This window comes from Peromyscus leucopus, chromosome 7 (genome assembly GCF_004664715.2).
Source record: "Peromyscus leucopus breed LL Stock chromosome 7, UCI_PerLeu_2.1, whole genome shotgun sequence".
Classification (NCBI taxonomy): Eukaryota; Metazoa; Chordata; class Mammalia; order Rodentia; family Cricetidae; genus Peromyscus; species Peromyscus leucopus.
This window is the reverse complement of record NC_051069.1, coordinates 12386589-12401671: the sequence shown is the minus strand read 5'-3', so window position 1 is coordinate 12401671 and position 15083 is coordinate 12386589. Positions and strand designations below refer to the sequence as shown.

At 49.7% G+C, this 15083-nt stretch overlaps 1 protein-coding gene across 1 annotated transcript in view; it reads right to left on the bottom strand.

Annotated features, from left to right (window-relative positions):
- Positions 1-9539, bottom strand: part of Thsd4 (thrombospondin type 1 domain containing 4) — a 573943-nt gene extending 564404 nt beyond the window's left edge. Inside the window, exon 1 of the mRNA XM_037207445.1 lies at positions 9358-9539. The gene's annotated coding sequence lies outside the window, so the exon portion shown is untranslated. The remainder of the gene's footprint in view (positions 1-9357) is intronic.
- Between the last annotated feature and the right edge of the window lie 5544 nt (positions 9540-15083).

The window sequence follows — 15083 nt, the reverse complement described above, 5'->3', positions numbered from 1 at the left end:
GTTCACAGTCATTCTTCCTGGCATTGAAAAAGTCTTCAATAGTGTGGTAACCTAGACAGGAGTCAGTAAACTTTATTGAACAACAAACATAATGTGCATGTGTGCGTGCGTGCACACGCACGCATGCATGCATGCATGCATGCATGCATGCATTCATGAGAGAGACAGAGAAAGAATGTGGTAGGACACGTGGACATGTGATGTAGATGCTGGGATGATGAAACTGCCATCACATTATCCATAAAGCATTTTAAAGGAGATTTTATTTTTATGTATATGTGTGAATGTCTATGTACACAGGTCCCCAAAGAGGTAAGCAGTTACCGGCAGTTTGAACCACCCCGTGTGGATGCTGGGAACTGAACACCAATCGTCCGCAAGAGCAGCCAGGTCTCAGAACCACTGAGCTGCCTGCCTCTCCAGCCCCTGAAGTGTTAATGGACTGCATCAACGACCCTGTCTGTGGCTTCACACATGCTCAAAAGGCAGCACTAATAGGTGAACTAGGGACTCATGTCCTGCAAAGCCTAGCTGCCAACTCTGATGCTTGTAAGGAACACGCTGCTGATCCCTGCCTGGCACCATCAGCCAGACAGTGGTTCTAGCCAGGCTGAGAACACAGCAAGAAGGAGAAGGGTGACCACAGAAGCAACCTCAGCCTCTGACAGAGCAAAGGAACCACCAGGGCATGCTACGAGGAGGCCATGTTAAGAGATACCGCGAACTAGAAGCAACGTCAGTCACAGCCAACATCACTGTGTGCGGAGGCTGTGTTGTGTCACGCGCATGCACACACTGCATTCCATTCTGGGGTGGGGTGGGAAGACTCACTCATGAGGGTCTCAATTCCGAGAGGTTATCAAGGCTATGGCGTTCTCATAACGTATAAATGGCTTCCAGTTCCTCTCACCCCACCTCTCCCCCTCAGTCTCCTCCTACTGGGTCTTACCTCCCATCCCGTCTCTCTAAAGTCCCAGCACTGAGTCCAGTGCCTTTCATCTGGGTCTGCTGGGCTGTTCACTATGGTTCTTATAATGACTTCCCTCTCACCTGCCCCTGCCCAAGGCTGTAGGAACCACCATGCTCTTAGGCAGAAACACCATCTCACAGTCAGGGGTTTTCGTGCTTATTAAGGAACATAGTAGGCCCTCCGTGTCAGCTTTAATTTGAACGTGCCTCTCTTAATGTTTTTTTCTTTGAAAAGATTTGTTCTTATTCCAAATTACATGTATGTGTAGCAACAGGCACCTGAGTGCAGGCGCCTGGGGAAGGCAAGGTTGTAGGACCCCAGGAAGAACTGGAGTTCCAGGCAGTTGGGAGTCACCGTGTGGGTGCTAGGACAACTGGGGTCCTCTGCAAATCAGCACATGTTCTCAAGCACTGAGGCCTTTCTCCAGCCCCACATGCTAAGTCTTTGTCCCCAGTTGGTAATGCTATTGGGAGGGGGCAGAACCCTTAAGAGGTGGGCACTAGTGGAAGAAGAAAGGTCACATGGGACTTAACTTTGTAGGCATATTGGGATCTGATCCCCTCTCTTTGCTTCTTGGCCACCATGAGGTGAAAACCTTCCTCTACCATATGTTCCTGCCATGTGTGCTGTGGTGGTGCCACAGACAAGAAACAATAGGATCAAGCAACCATAGGCCTCTGAAGCTCTGAGCCCAAACAAACCATTATTCCTGATAGTTGATAACCTTGGTTATTTTGTTACAGTAACGGAAAGCTAATACAGGCTCATGAGCAAACACTAGGCTGTCCCCACTACTTTTTCTAGCTGTACAGAGATTATTGAGCCATTGTACAAGAGAACAAACTGATTCTCAACTGATGCTGTCCAAAGCCATGCAAGCAGCAGGGTGTGGAATCCACACACTCTGCAATGCATGGTATTGCTCCCTGGAGAGAGTCAGGAGCATGAATGAATCGATGCACAGCATTGTCCATATGGAGTCAGTCACATGTGTGAGCATAATCTAGGAAGTTGCCAGCACCTTCCTTCAAGGACCCTCTGTGAACACTGACATCATTTCCTTCCCTGGATTTCAGAAAGTCCCCACCCCACAATGTGTCTCCCTGCCTGCTAAGTGAGGGTGTTGAGTTCCTCTAACCTGAGCCCTGAAGAAGAAACAACCAGCAAGAAGGAAGGACTGGGCAGTCGATGAGCCCTCTTCTGCTTCTGGTGCTCACACAGGCCTCCAGGAGCTTGCTCTCTGTGGGGTTCTTGTGTACCATGGGTCAGTATGACCACCAGGCGACCATGTGGCCTGGATCTAATTTCCAAGGCAGAACATGAGATGAGAAATAGATAAAGAAAAGCAAATTGCATGCCTTTCCTGGTGTGCTGATTTTAGAGATTAGGAAGAAATAAAAAAAACTAGCTCCTAACACAGGGTAGGGAGGGCTATGGAGATCATCACTATACTTAAGAAATGGGAATCCAAAAGAAGTTTAAAAGGGGTACTAGAAAGGTCGCTTAGCAGTTAAAAGTACTCACTGATCTTTCAAAGGACCTGAGTTCAGTTCTCAAAACACACATCAGGTAGTTCACAACATTCTGCAGCTCCAGGGGTTCTGACACCGTCTTCTGGCCTCTATTGGCACCCACATACACATGTATATACTCACACGCAAACATACACAGAAATAAAAAGTAAAGAACTCTGCTTTATAATTGTTTGAAAATGGGAAATATTTACACAGACTCATGTTAGCCAAAAAGACAAATGTGCATCAGCTAAGTTATAGCATGAGCTTGTCTGGGGCTGGGAGATGATGGCTCAGTCAATAAGGGGCTTGCTGAACACGCATGAGGAGCTGAGCTGACATCCCCAGCACATGCATGAAAAGCCAAGAATGATGGTCCACCTCAGCCATGCCAGCGGTGGAGATGTGGATACTGAGGGTGCCTGGGAACTGCCAGCCAGCACAGCTGAATCAGTCACCTGCCAGGCTGAGTGAGAGACCCTGTGTTCTGTTAGGGTTTTTGTTTTTGTTTTTATCAACAAGGGTCATCCAGGAAGAAGAAATTTCAGTTGAGACAACGCCTCCATCACATTGGACTGTAGGCAATTCTATAGGGCATTTTATTGATTAGTGTTTGATGTGTGAGGGCCCAGCCCACTGTAAGCAGTGCCAACCCTGGGCAGATAGTCCTGGGAGGTGTAAGAAAGCAAGCTGAATGATCCAGTAAGTGGTATTCCTCCATGGCTTCGGCTTCAGCTCCTGCCTCCAGGTTCCTGCCTTGAGTTCCTGCCCTGACTTCCTTCAATGATGGAATGTGATCCATCAGGATGTGCAAGCCTTTGGTCATGGTGTTAATCACAGCCTACCTCAAAAAAATACCTACCTCAAAAAAAATCTACCTCAAAAAAAATAAGGTGGGAGGGTACTTGAGGAAGACTCCTACCATCATACTCTGGCCTACACACACACACACACACACACACACACACACACACACACACACACACACATACACCATACATACATACCAAAAACATATAAGCATATACAAAGGCAAGAACAGATCATCAGAGGAAGCTGGCTTACTGTGCATATATGAGAGATGGAGTCTGGTTTTGGGGTTTGTTTGTCTGTTTGTTTCATTCACTAACTGCTGTTTGTTCCCAGAGTACCCATTTGGAGCCAGATGCCAGCCACTCTGCTGTACACCTGCTATGTGAACCTCCACTGTCTGAGCTATGGAACAGGTTGATGTCTGGCTGGCCCTAGAGGACCTGTTCACACAGGAAAAGCCAGCACCTGGTGTGGGGCTCTGTGCACAGCAGCTCCCTCTCTCTCAGCTGGCAAGGGAGCCTCTGCACTTGTAGCAGAGTCAAGGCCTGGGCCTGACTATGGCATCCTAAGTGAAACAGGGATGGACCAGAGTCTGCTCCGGACTCTCCTTGGAGCCAAAGGCTGCACCAATACACACTAGTAACAAGACTTCAGACCTTACCCTACAGGGTTGGGGATGTAGCTCAGTAGTAAAACACTTGCCTGGCATGCCTGATCAGGCCCTAGGTTCAATCCCCAGTACCACCAAACAAGAAAGAAACAAAACAGTAAGAACAAAAAATGTGCATCATGGCTCTACCTGGCCTTCACCCGATAACTAGCCACAAGCTCTTCGTGGCTCCCAGGAGACCTCACATCCACGGAGGGCATTGGCCCTCCTACCAAACATTAGGTAAGTGTAACTTATCAGCGCCAATCTAGGATGAGGTGATGGGAGCTCAGGGAAGCTAGAACGGGGGAGATGCTCAGGTCTGCATCCTAGCCAGACGATCTCCACAACTCCTGATTTTGCAATCTTTTCTACTCGCATCCACTTGGCCTGGAGTTCCTGGGTCACACAGCAAAGCTAGCAAGGAGCAGAGAGGAGCAGAACTGACCTAAGCCACCACAGAAGTCCAGGCTGACAGCACTGTCCAACTCACCAACATTCTGTGCATGGAGGCAGAGGGCAAGGGGCTGGAGGTCTAATCAAAAGGGCAGCAGGAGGCCATGGGACCAGCAACCGAGGGTGGAACCAGAATTTAAAGCATGCAGGGTCAGGGGTCAAACAAGCCCGATCAATCACAGAGTTAAGTCACTTCACAGAAGTGAGTCTCAGAGCCCCGGAGGAGGAGGAGAAGCTTCTGTCCTGAGGAAGGGTGGTCTGGGACTCACAGGGATAGGTGAGAATAAAAAGAGAGCTCAGACTGAAGAGGCCTGGGCATGAGTCTGGGCCTGCTAGAAGCATTTTACAATGTCACAAATCTTCCCTAGGCCATAAGCTGCATTATTATGATACCCATTTTACAGGTGGGAGAATGGTAACACAGCGGTTAAAGACCTTGTTTGAAGCCTACAGTGTGTTGAGACCTAGGCTGGGACTCAGGGAGCTGGTTCTATTCTCCACACACATGCTGCTGCCACTGGTGTGGACAGGACTCCGTTGTGGAGGGACGGTAGCTAGCCCAGGGGCAAATGCCTTCTCTGTTTATCTTCCTGGAAATGACAGACTGTCGGAGGAACTGTTTCAGGAGAAAAAAAAAAAAAAAGCATCTTCAATAGCTGCAAATTTGCCACTTGCTGATATCATCAGCAGCTTTCCAAGGAGGCAAGTAAGTAGTCTTCCAGCAGTTGATGCGGCCCCGGGCAGCGGAAATCAATCATCTCTCTCATGATCTCACCTCAAAGAAAATGATCACAAAGTCAAGGCCCACAAGCATCCCCACAGTAGTCAGACACGTGGCTGCATCCCTGCCATAAATCAAAGGGGATGCCCAGCTTTTCATCAGATGCCTGAAGATAATTCCCCTGCCATTTCCCCCGCTCGATCGGACTCAGAGGGCCATAGCTAAAGGGTTAACATCTCATTTCCTCTTGTCTTTCAAGCCTTAATCCCCATCCTGAGCTGGGTGCATTCCAAGCCCACCTGGAGCAGGTCAAGACCAGCTCCCAGCCCATGACTGGTCCTTCATTTCCCCTGGCAGGAGATTAGATGAGGCACCCATTAATCACTCATTACCTCTGTCTTCCCTGCTGGTCAGGCCTCGGGCAGCCTGCCAAGGGGCCTGGGAGGGTGCTTGTGAGCTGTCCAGTGCCACCCTCCCGGGGACAAGACACAGAGGCACAAGCCTGGCTCCCGACCCTGTGGACCACACCCAAGCAGACGGAGAACACTGCCTATCTTCACCTAAGCTATCCTTCAGGCTCCCAGACCACAAGCATCTACTGCTTAGCTGAAAGATTAGGGAACGAAAGAGAAATAAACTAAGAATGACCACACTTTCCCTAAGACGACAATCACTGGGGAGAAAAGCCACTGCCCACCTGGTATTCGTGCCCTTCAGAGGACCCAGAGGGAAACTGGACAGGAAGTGGAGAGAAGACAGGATGCTGGATGGATGATTACCATAGTACAGCTGTGAGTTCAATGGCTGGGCTGGAGCACAGGGCAATAAGAGTCCTTCAGACAGAGCCAGATTATACACAAGTTTCTTCTGGAAGACGGCTAATGAGCACCCACTTCTGTCCAGCACTGATCGGTCAGGGTAGATAGGAAAAATGAGAAGTGACACTGAGCACCTACTATATGGCAAGGCTTTGCCTAAGGGGCTTCAAAGCCACGCTAGTCTCTAGGCCTCGCTAGCCCACTGTTCTATGTGAAGATGGGGGTGGGAGGAGGGCAAATATAAAGAACTGTTAAGTGAGAATCTGCCATGGGTCAGCCGCCACTCCAGATCGGCTGTGGCTAGCCTGGCCAGCTCTATCTGGAAGAGTCCAGTCTATATTGTGCCCCCACCAGCTTGGGGTTTTCAAACCAAGGTATTCTGATCTTTCTTCTTAATGCTTGTTCAGATTGTGGGTCGCAAGGGCTGGGTTTCAATGCTTTCAGGGAAAGCAAGAAGGATATGCTGTACTTTCAAAAACTTGTTTCAAAGGCCCCTTTAGCAACAACAAAATGTGGGGGTCGGGGGCCTCTCCTGAACTCACAACTCCAAGGTCCTCTGCCATAGATAGATAGATGGATGGATGGATGGATGGATGGATGGATGGATAGATAGATAGATAGATAGATAGATAGATAGATAGATAGATAGATAGATAGATAATGTAAAAGTCAGGCATAGTGATACATGTTTATAATACTAGTTCTGGGACAGGCAAACACAGGCATGTTCCTGGGACTCAGACTGACATCCTATGGCCTGTGTAGTACACATGCACACTTGCAAGCGTGCACGCAGCGCACACAACACACACACACACACACACACACACACACACACACGCGCGCACACACACACATAAGCCAGGACAGCTAAGCCAGGTATGGTAGCAAACACCCAAAATCTCAGTGTTCCAGTACCTGAGACAGAGGATGATCAGCTCAAGGCCAGTTGAGCTACATGTTGAGGCCTTGTCTGAAAGGGGTGGGGAGGGGGAGGGAAATGGCGAGGGAGAAAGGGGAGGAGGGAGAGAGGTAGAGACAGGGAGAGGGGGAAGAGAGAGAGACAGGGAAGAGCAACAAGCCATTTGTGATAGACTCTGCATCTGTCACTATAGTTTCATTCCTGGTCCAAAAGCAACCCGGGGCTGAGGTCTCCAAAACTCTGTGTGCCTAGGAAGGAATCAGTTTCTCCCTCTTCTGTACATGTGCACATGGCTATCCATATTCACTCATCCATCCCCCTCTGTTGTGTTCCTTTACTTCCGTCCTTTCTCCCTGGGTGGTCATTTATCAGCAGCTCTCCTCTCAGCCCCCGGAGGGCAGTGATACCGTCTTGCTCTGTATAAACCCCCAGCACACAGTAATAATCCCTGGCACACAACGAAAGTTCAGAAGTATTTTCTGGAGAAAAATTAAATGGAAGTGAATACTGGGGAGCCATTGTGATTTCTTGCAAGGAGATGTGGTGAAGTCAGAATTTCAGGAATATTAATCTGTCAGCATGAAAGGAGATGGATTACAATGAGGAGAGCCACCCATGGCTGGTAGTCAGGAGGGGAAATTGTTACTGTAATTTGGACATGGTTTAAGGTAGGGGCAGGCAAATAATTTGAGATATCATGAAGGAATGTAGAAAGGGCTTTGTGATAAATGAGCTATGCATGTAGGAAATGGGATGAGGGTGCTGGGGGGGGGGGGCACCTGAACACAGATACCAACAAGGATAAAAGTGATGCCCAGGAGAACAGTGTGGACGGTAGAGAAGGAAAGGCCGAGCCCAGGCTCTGTGGGTAACAGACATGATTGCTAGATAAACAAAAACTTCAAGTCCTGACCTTCCTCCTGAACTGTATTCTGTTTTCTTCCCTTCCCACCTGGCTATGAGACTTCGCCCATGGCACAGAGGGTGAGACCAGTGGTGCCCTGCTGTGGGCTGGGCATGGAGACCACAGGAGCCCAGTCACCACCACAGCGAGGCCAATGCAATCACTTGTGTTAGTAGTGGTTCCTCATACTCTCGTCACCCAAACTCATTCTGCAGGCCGGGCCTTTGGGAATTCCCTGCTCCAGCCCTGCAGAGGTTTATGGGAAAGCCCCAGGACCCTCATCTGCTTCCTCACATTAATTTCCAGGTTATGATTGCGTTTTTTCAAAGGAATTCAACGATGGTGCCAACAAAAATCTATAGGAATTGAGTAGGGCTACATTTAAATCACATTTTTTGTTTAAATGTTTGCTCCTTTGTACACAGAGACCCAGTTAAGATTCTCTCAGGTCCAGTAACCATGCCCCTTCCATCTCTACCAGGTCAGAGACACCCATGATGTCAAAGATAACAGAGTGGCTCTAAAAGGTGTCAGATCTTGGCTGATGTCTGGGTGTCTCAGATGCAAAGGACGTTGGACATGATAATTCTTTGGCGTTCTGAGCTACCTGTTTCACCTACTCCAAATTCTAATAGGCTTCAGTTCCTCAGATCCAAGGCTTCCATTCACCTACTGCCTGCAAAAGGGCGGGGGAGACACTGGTGAGGGATGCACTTTTAACGGCACCTGGGGGACTACTTAAAACCTCACTAGACCCCATAATTCCGCATGCTAAGTGATTGCCCCGAAAGCCTCTCCCCAAGATACAGCTGAAGCTATTTCTAAGAAAAATGAAACTTCCTTTACAGATCTCCCCCACTTCAAGGTGAGCAAGTTGGTCAAAAGCTAATTCTTCAGTCCTATGAGAGAGCCACAGTTCTATGAGCCGCACCTGGTGTATCCCAGGCTGACAGACACAGCAGATCCACCGGAGCTAGCAATGACACGGGGTTGCAATGACTAACGTGACCTGGGGCTCTGAGGCTTTCTAGAAACCAGAGTGATGGAGGCCCCGTGCTGGGGCTCTGAGGGCGCTGACACACATGCCACCAGCCATCCCAGGCTAAGCAAAGGGAAGCAAGGCTGGGGTGGGGGTACAAGGGCAGCATGTGCGACTCAGGAGTTTCCCTCTGAGCTGAGCAGTTCGCTGCTTCCCCCACCCCTAGGTGGCCTGGCCCTAGAGTTAAGGGTCAGGGATGAAGACTAAAGGCAGAGCAGGCCTCCAGGAAACCCAGGAAACGGGAAGAGAAAGGGAAAGAGGAGGGGAGGGGAGAAGTGAAAAGGAAAGGAAGAGGAAGAGTAAAGGGGAAGTGGAAGATGAAAGGAAGAGAAAAAGAAATGGAAAGAGGAGGGGAGGAAAAGAGAAGGGGAAATGGAAGAGGAAGAAGAAGGGAAAGTGGGAAAGGAAGGGGAAGAGGAAGGAAAGAGAAAGGAAGAAGCAGGTACAACGTCCCGAGCTGCCGCGGACCCCCCGACATACCCACGCGCGCCAGACTGCGTGGCCGCCCCGGGCTCCGGAGCGCGGCGGGCCGGGCTGCGCGATCTGCTCACCTGGGCTGGTCCCGGAGCGTCCGCCTCCTCAGCCCCGCGTGCTTCCTGAGCGCCGCCGCATGGACGGCCGCCCGCCCCGCACGGGCTCCCGCTGCGCCCCGGTGTGTCGGGTGCGCGGGCGGCAAGCGAGTGCCCAGCGCGCACGGCTCAGGCGCGGAGTCTGCGGGCGGAGAGCGCGGTCCGCGCGCCCTGCCCTCCCGCGCGGCCTCCCGCTGTCACCTCCAGCCGCCCCTGCCGCCCCCTGGCGGCCGCCTAGGGGAGAGCCGGCCCTGGCCCACCCCGCCTCCCCGGAGATGAGGGACCCTCTAAAGCCGTGATCCTGCCTGACCCCTGGGAACCTTGAGAAGAGACATCCACCAGGAGAGGCAGGGGAGGGGAAGACGGTCTGGACCAGAGGCTAGAGGACTGGAGGCTGGACAGTAGTAACCATGGAACTTAGAGGGGACCCGGGCTGGCTAGGGTCGTCCATGGGAGAGCAAAGGCGAAGGCAGAGAGGACCAGAGCCTGAAAGTCAGAGCTTGTCTTCATAGTAGCCAGCGGTTTGTGGGAGCTTTAAGGGCATCCTTGAGTATTGAAGAATAGCCATTCTGGCTGCAACCACGGGTTTGAGGCTGGTTTTCAGTGAAGTTTTCCTTTCTGACTCCAGGGTGAGAGGCCATCCCTAAGAGAAAGACTCCCTGAGAACCAGAACAACTCGGCTCTTAGCCTTTGATCTAAGGTCCTCAGGCTGGGCGGCAAGCGCCTTTGCCTGCTAAGCCATCTCCCATTGCCAGTTTCTTGAGTCCAAACACAATGCTAACATGTTTCAGTTCAACCCAAGTGTCTAGAGCTGGGAGAAAGAAGTAAGAGTGAGAAAATGTCCCTCCTTTCCTAAAGAGGACAGGACGACCTTAAACAATTGAAGATGCATCCAGGCACAGGACTCTTTCTCTTGATGTCAATCAGCCTGTTTGTTTATGGCTGCCTCAAAAGCCTGCCTGCAGGGGGTGTTTGGAAAGGGCAGGTGTACCTGTGTGCTGAGGTGGGTGGCGGCAGAATGCAGGCGCCCTGCCTTAGAGCCAGGCCACATCAGGGGTGGGTGTGGTGTGCTTTGTAGGAGCAGGGGGGGAGGGGAGGGAAGAGCGACAGCAAAGATACCCCACCAAGGGAAAAAAATAACAAAGGGAGCTGGGAAACATAAGAGATGAGGCCAAAGAGGGAGAACAATTTTGAGTGCCTGGCACCTGGGTACAGCCGGGGCTGACTGAGTCCACCTGGTTCAAACAAACACATTTTGATGAGAGGCACCTGGTGTCTGGGGTCCAGCTCCAGTGACTCAAATAGATCTTCAAACTAACTGGTTTCATCCATTTAAACTGATAAGCAGCCTACACCTGCAATCTCAACAGTTCAGAGCAGAGAGCAGGAGGATCAGGGGTTCGAGGTCATCCTTAACTTCATATCCAATCTGCAGCTAGCCTGAGCTACATGAAATTATGTTTCAGACAACATAGTCAAGTTTAGGAGTACAAGCCTATAGTCCCAGTTACTAGGAGGCTAAGGCAGGGCGATTGAAAGTTCAAATCCAACCTGGACAACTTAGTGAGCTACAGTCTTAAAACAAACAGTGTAAACATGGCTTGGGGTGTAGTAGAGGGCCCAATGTCTGCCTGGCATGTATGAGGCCATGGGTCTGTCCCCAGCACCAACAGAAATAAATAATTCTTAAAGGACAAAGGGTGTTTATTAAACCGGATGTGGCAGGAGGAAAGGACATAGGTTTCTTTATTGCTTTACTTTTTTGAAGAAATGTTGGCTTTAAAGCTGCAAAGAGAATAAAGAGAATAAATAATCTCCTTATATCCCTCCCTCTCCCCTCTCCTTCCCTCCTTCCCCCTCCTCTAATGTCAACCCATCACATAAACCAAAGTGCATTGTTAGTGACCAGACTCACCTGACCCAGGCCAGCTCTCAGAAACTGATTCTGATCCACTTAAAAAGTGTTCAGTCTTCTGAACATACCGTCTCGTGTCACAGAACATTCTCTTTATTCAGCCTAAACTAGCCAGTGAGCTGGGGAGATGGCTCAGAATTTAAAAGTGCTGGCTGCTCAGTTCCCAGCACCCATATTGGGCAGGTCCCAACCTCCTGTGACTCCAGCTCCAGGGGACTTGACACCCTCTTCTGCCCTCTGTGGGCTCTGCACACACATGACAATCACTCACACAAGCATACATGTACACAATAATAAAAACTCACCTTTAAAACAAACCCCAGTCATTATAAGCTTTAACATAAGAGCACTTTAAATATTTATATTAAGGTAGTAGGCTTCCCTTTTCCCACCAAGTATTTACTGTTACACACCTCTTTATCAACACACGTACATAAGTATGTATGAGTAAGATGGGGGAGGATTTTGTCCTCATGTATGAAATAAACTCCTCACCCTAGCTGGGGTAAGAAGGGCAGGTGCTTCAGACTGCAGTCATGGGCCAGCTGCTGCCCCTTGGCCCTAGTGTCTGCCTAAGAAGTCAATGCCATCTATAGATAACATTTTGGGTGGTGGGACATATCACCTCCTAAATCAGCCCATACTGTGCTTGAAGCTCTCTGTTAGAAGACCCCTTTCAGTCTTTAGCTGAAGCCTCTCCCTTGTGCCTACTACCCACTGGTCCTACAGGTGGCCCCTAAAATTGGTAGGGAAAAAAACACCCACAATCCTTCCATGATGTGTCAGTTCTGTACATGGAGGAGAGCCCCTGGACATACCTGTGTCCCCGGCATAATTACGCATTCATGTTTCTCCAGAAGGATGGGAAACAATGTAGTCATCCTGCGAGCGATGCCATCTCTTTGAGACTGACTGCCCACTTCAGAAAGCTACAGGCAGTGTGGTCCGCCATGCACCCCCATGGCTGGAGGTTCAGAGATCACTTGCGGTAAGGCTGCCTGAACATGGGAAGAGTGTGGTGCTGGGGTCTCAGAACCTGTGGAGCAAGTTTTAGAGCAAAGGATGTCCATGGGGAAGGAAAGCAGCACTGGATTTCTGACCCCTCACCTCACTGAGGAGCCCTGAGACTGCTCCAGGGGAGACCACTGGCAGCTTAGCCCAGAGTCAAGTGAGTATAAATCGTTTCACTAGTAGAATATTTCTTGAGACCAGACTTCCAAATTCTGAGCACACGTGCATAGTACTTCAGAGTCTGTGTCCCAGTAGGGGCGGAAACCACGGTTAGCTGCTAGCATTTGAAGGTGGAAAGAAAACAGACATACACCCAAACCCCTCATTCCAACCTCCTGTTGAGTCACTAGGATCCATCATGGTTCTTGTAAAGTTCTTCTCATTTTCTTGCTTGGAAATGTATATACCCTGTAGAGCCAAGACAGGCTTGTGCTCAGCAAATGGATAACAAGGAGGCGTGGTTCGAAGGTTGAGCTTGTCTACTTGACAGAATTTAGAAATCACCTAGGAGGCACACTTTTAGTGTGTCTGTGAGGGATTTAATTAAGGTAGGAAAACCCAACCTGGATGACTGCACATGGGTGGCACATTCCATTGGCTGGGACTCTGGACTAAGCATAGAGGAGAGAGAAGACAGAACATTGGCACCCTGAGCCAGATCAAGCCCTTCCTTCCCAGAGTTGCCTTGGTCAGGTACCTTGTCAGGGACACTAAGAACAATGATAAAGCCTCTTCCAGTGCCAGTAAATGTATTGTTTTAAACCATTTCTTTGGGGGCCAGCAAGACAGTTCAGCAGGTAAAGGTGCTTGCCACCAAGCCTGAAGACCTGAGTTCAATCCCCAGTGCCTACATGGTGGAAGGTGAGAACTGACTGCAGGGAGGTGTCTTCTGCCTTCCATAAGCACTTGATGGTATCATGTGTGCAATTCAAAATAAACTATTAAACTGGATCTAAATACTTCAGGATAAATTTTCTCTCCCACTTGCCTCCTTAGCTCACTTCCTTTTCTTCCTCTTCCAGGGGTCTGGAATAGTAACCTACAGACTGAGTCTGGGTCCTTGCCTGTGGCTGGCTGCAACTTGACCTGGAACGTGACCACATGGCAGACCAGAGACTAATTTGTCTGCAGCCACAGTCTCCGGGGTCACAGGGGTTGAGGTATTTAGATGGACTGTCAGGGGACTGGCTGTCGGGGATTCCCATGAAGTGTCCCAGAGGCTTCAGGGACACTCAGGTTATCTTGCTTCACCCTTTCTATTTCCATCACTCTCTCTCTTCCTCTCTTGCCCACATCCTGTCAACAGAGATAGCGAAGTGGCCTTACCTGGTACAGCACGACTTTTGGAATTCTAAACATTCAGATTATTTCTCTTTTTACCCTCTTTCGGCCACGAGGCAGCCTTCCATCTGAAGTTGCTTCTCACTAAGAGGAGCAGTGCTAGAGGGAAGCAGGAAGCGAAAGAACGAGCCGAGTGGCCCAAGTGAAGGAGACAGAAGCGGAGAATTTGTTCTAGAAAGGAAGCCACTTATAAAGGGCCGGAGGGAGACAGAAGCATCCCGCCCGGAGTATCCAGGGCTCAGAATGCAAGATGTGGGATGTGGGGCAGGGGGTGAGCTGGGGTGCCTGGGAAGCAGTTCCAGGTTAAGAATCACAGACCACCACAGCGGCTAGGACCTTGTTCCATCAGAACCGATAGATAGAAGCTGCAGGCTGGGGCAGGGGCCCTGGAGCCCCTGCTGTCCTGGACAGTGAATTAGAGAGCCTTCCAGTGAAAAAGTGGGGACAGCCTGAAGTGGTAGCTGCCAGTCAACACGGAGAGACGTATACGGCTTTAAATAACAGAGGAAGCTGTGCTGGTCCATTCCACGTCAGCAATGCTCACGACCATTTCTGAACGTTTTCAGACAAACAAAATGAATCCCAGTGGGGACAGCACTAGGTCCCTTTGTTGTTGGCTTTTTCTTAAATATATACTTAAAGTAATGCAAAAAATCATTCCACAATTCTCTTGTAATGAAAATACTCAAAGCAAAATAAAAGAAATCCATCATTATAAAGGAATGTTGTTTGCCTTCCTCTGCTTCCTGGGAGACTCTCCTAATAAGGCCTTGTCCTTCACCCTTTGCACACAGTGCCTCTTGTACCCCCAAGACGGCCCGAGGGGGGACAGCTCCACCAGCCAGCAGTGGCTGTGTTTGCAGCCAATCCACTTACTGGAGTGCTGGAAATCACCATTACTTCGGCCTCACTGGTGATGTCCCTCTTTAGCAATCTGGCTTTCTTGTTGAAGGGGTGATGTTTAGTCAAGTCTGGGAGATGCAGCGAAGCCAATGGGCACTGGTCAGCTGCAGCTTATGTAGGACACCAAGGCACTGCAGCCCAGGAAGCCAAGTGGAGGCTGAGTTGATGATTTGGCCTTGTCTCCATCACCTGCATCCTGCCTCGCTTCCAAGGACCGCCTACTGCGGTCAATGGTGACACCTCACTGACTGCCCTGGTGTAAATTTTACTTTTTGTATGCAGGTATGTGTTTATGTTTACACATGTGTACTGCATGCAGTGACAGGAGTTAACCTTGGGTTTATTTCTCAGGAGTCATCCACCTTGGTTTTTTTTTTTTTTTTTTTTTTTTAATTTTACCTTATTTATGTGTATAGGTGTTTGACCTGCATATATGTCTGTGTGCCACATGTATGCCTGGTACCCACAGAGGCCAGAAGAGGGTGTTAGCTCCTCTGAGGCTGGAGTTACAGACAGTAGTGAGGCATCATATGAATGC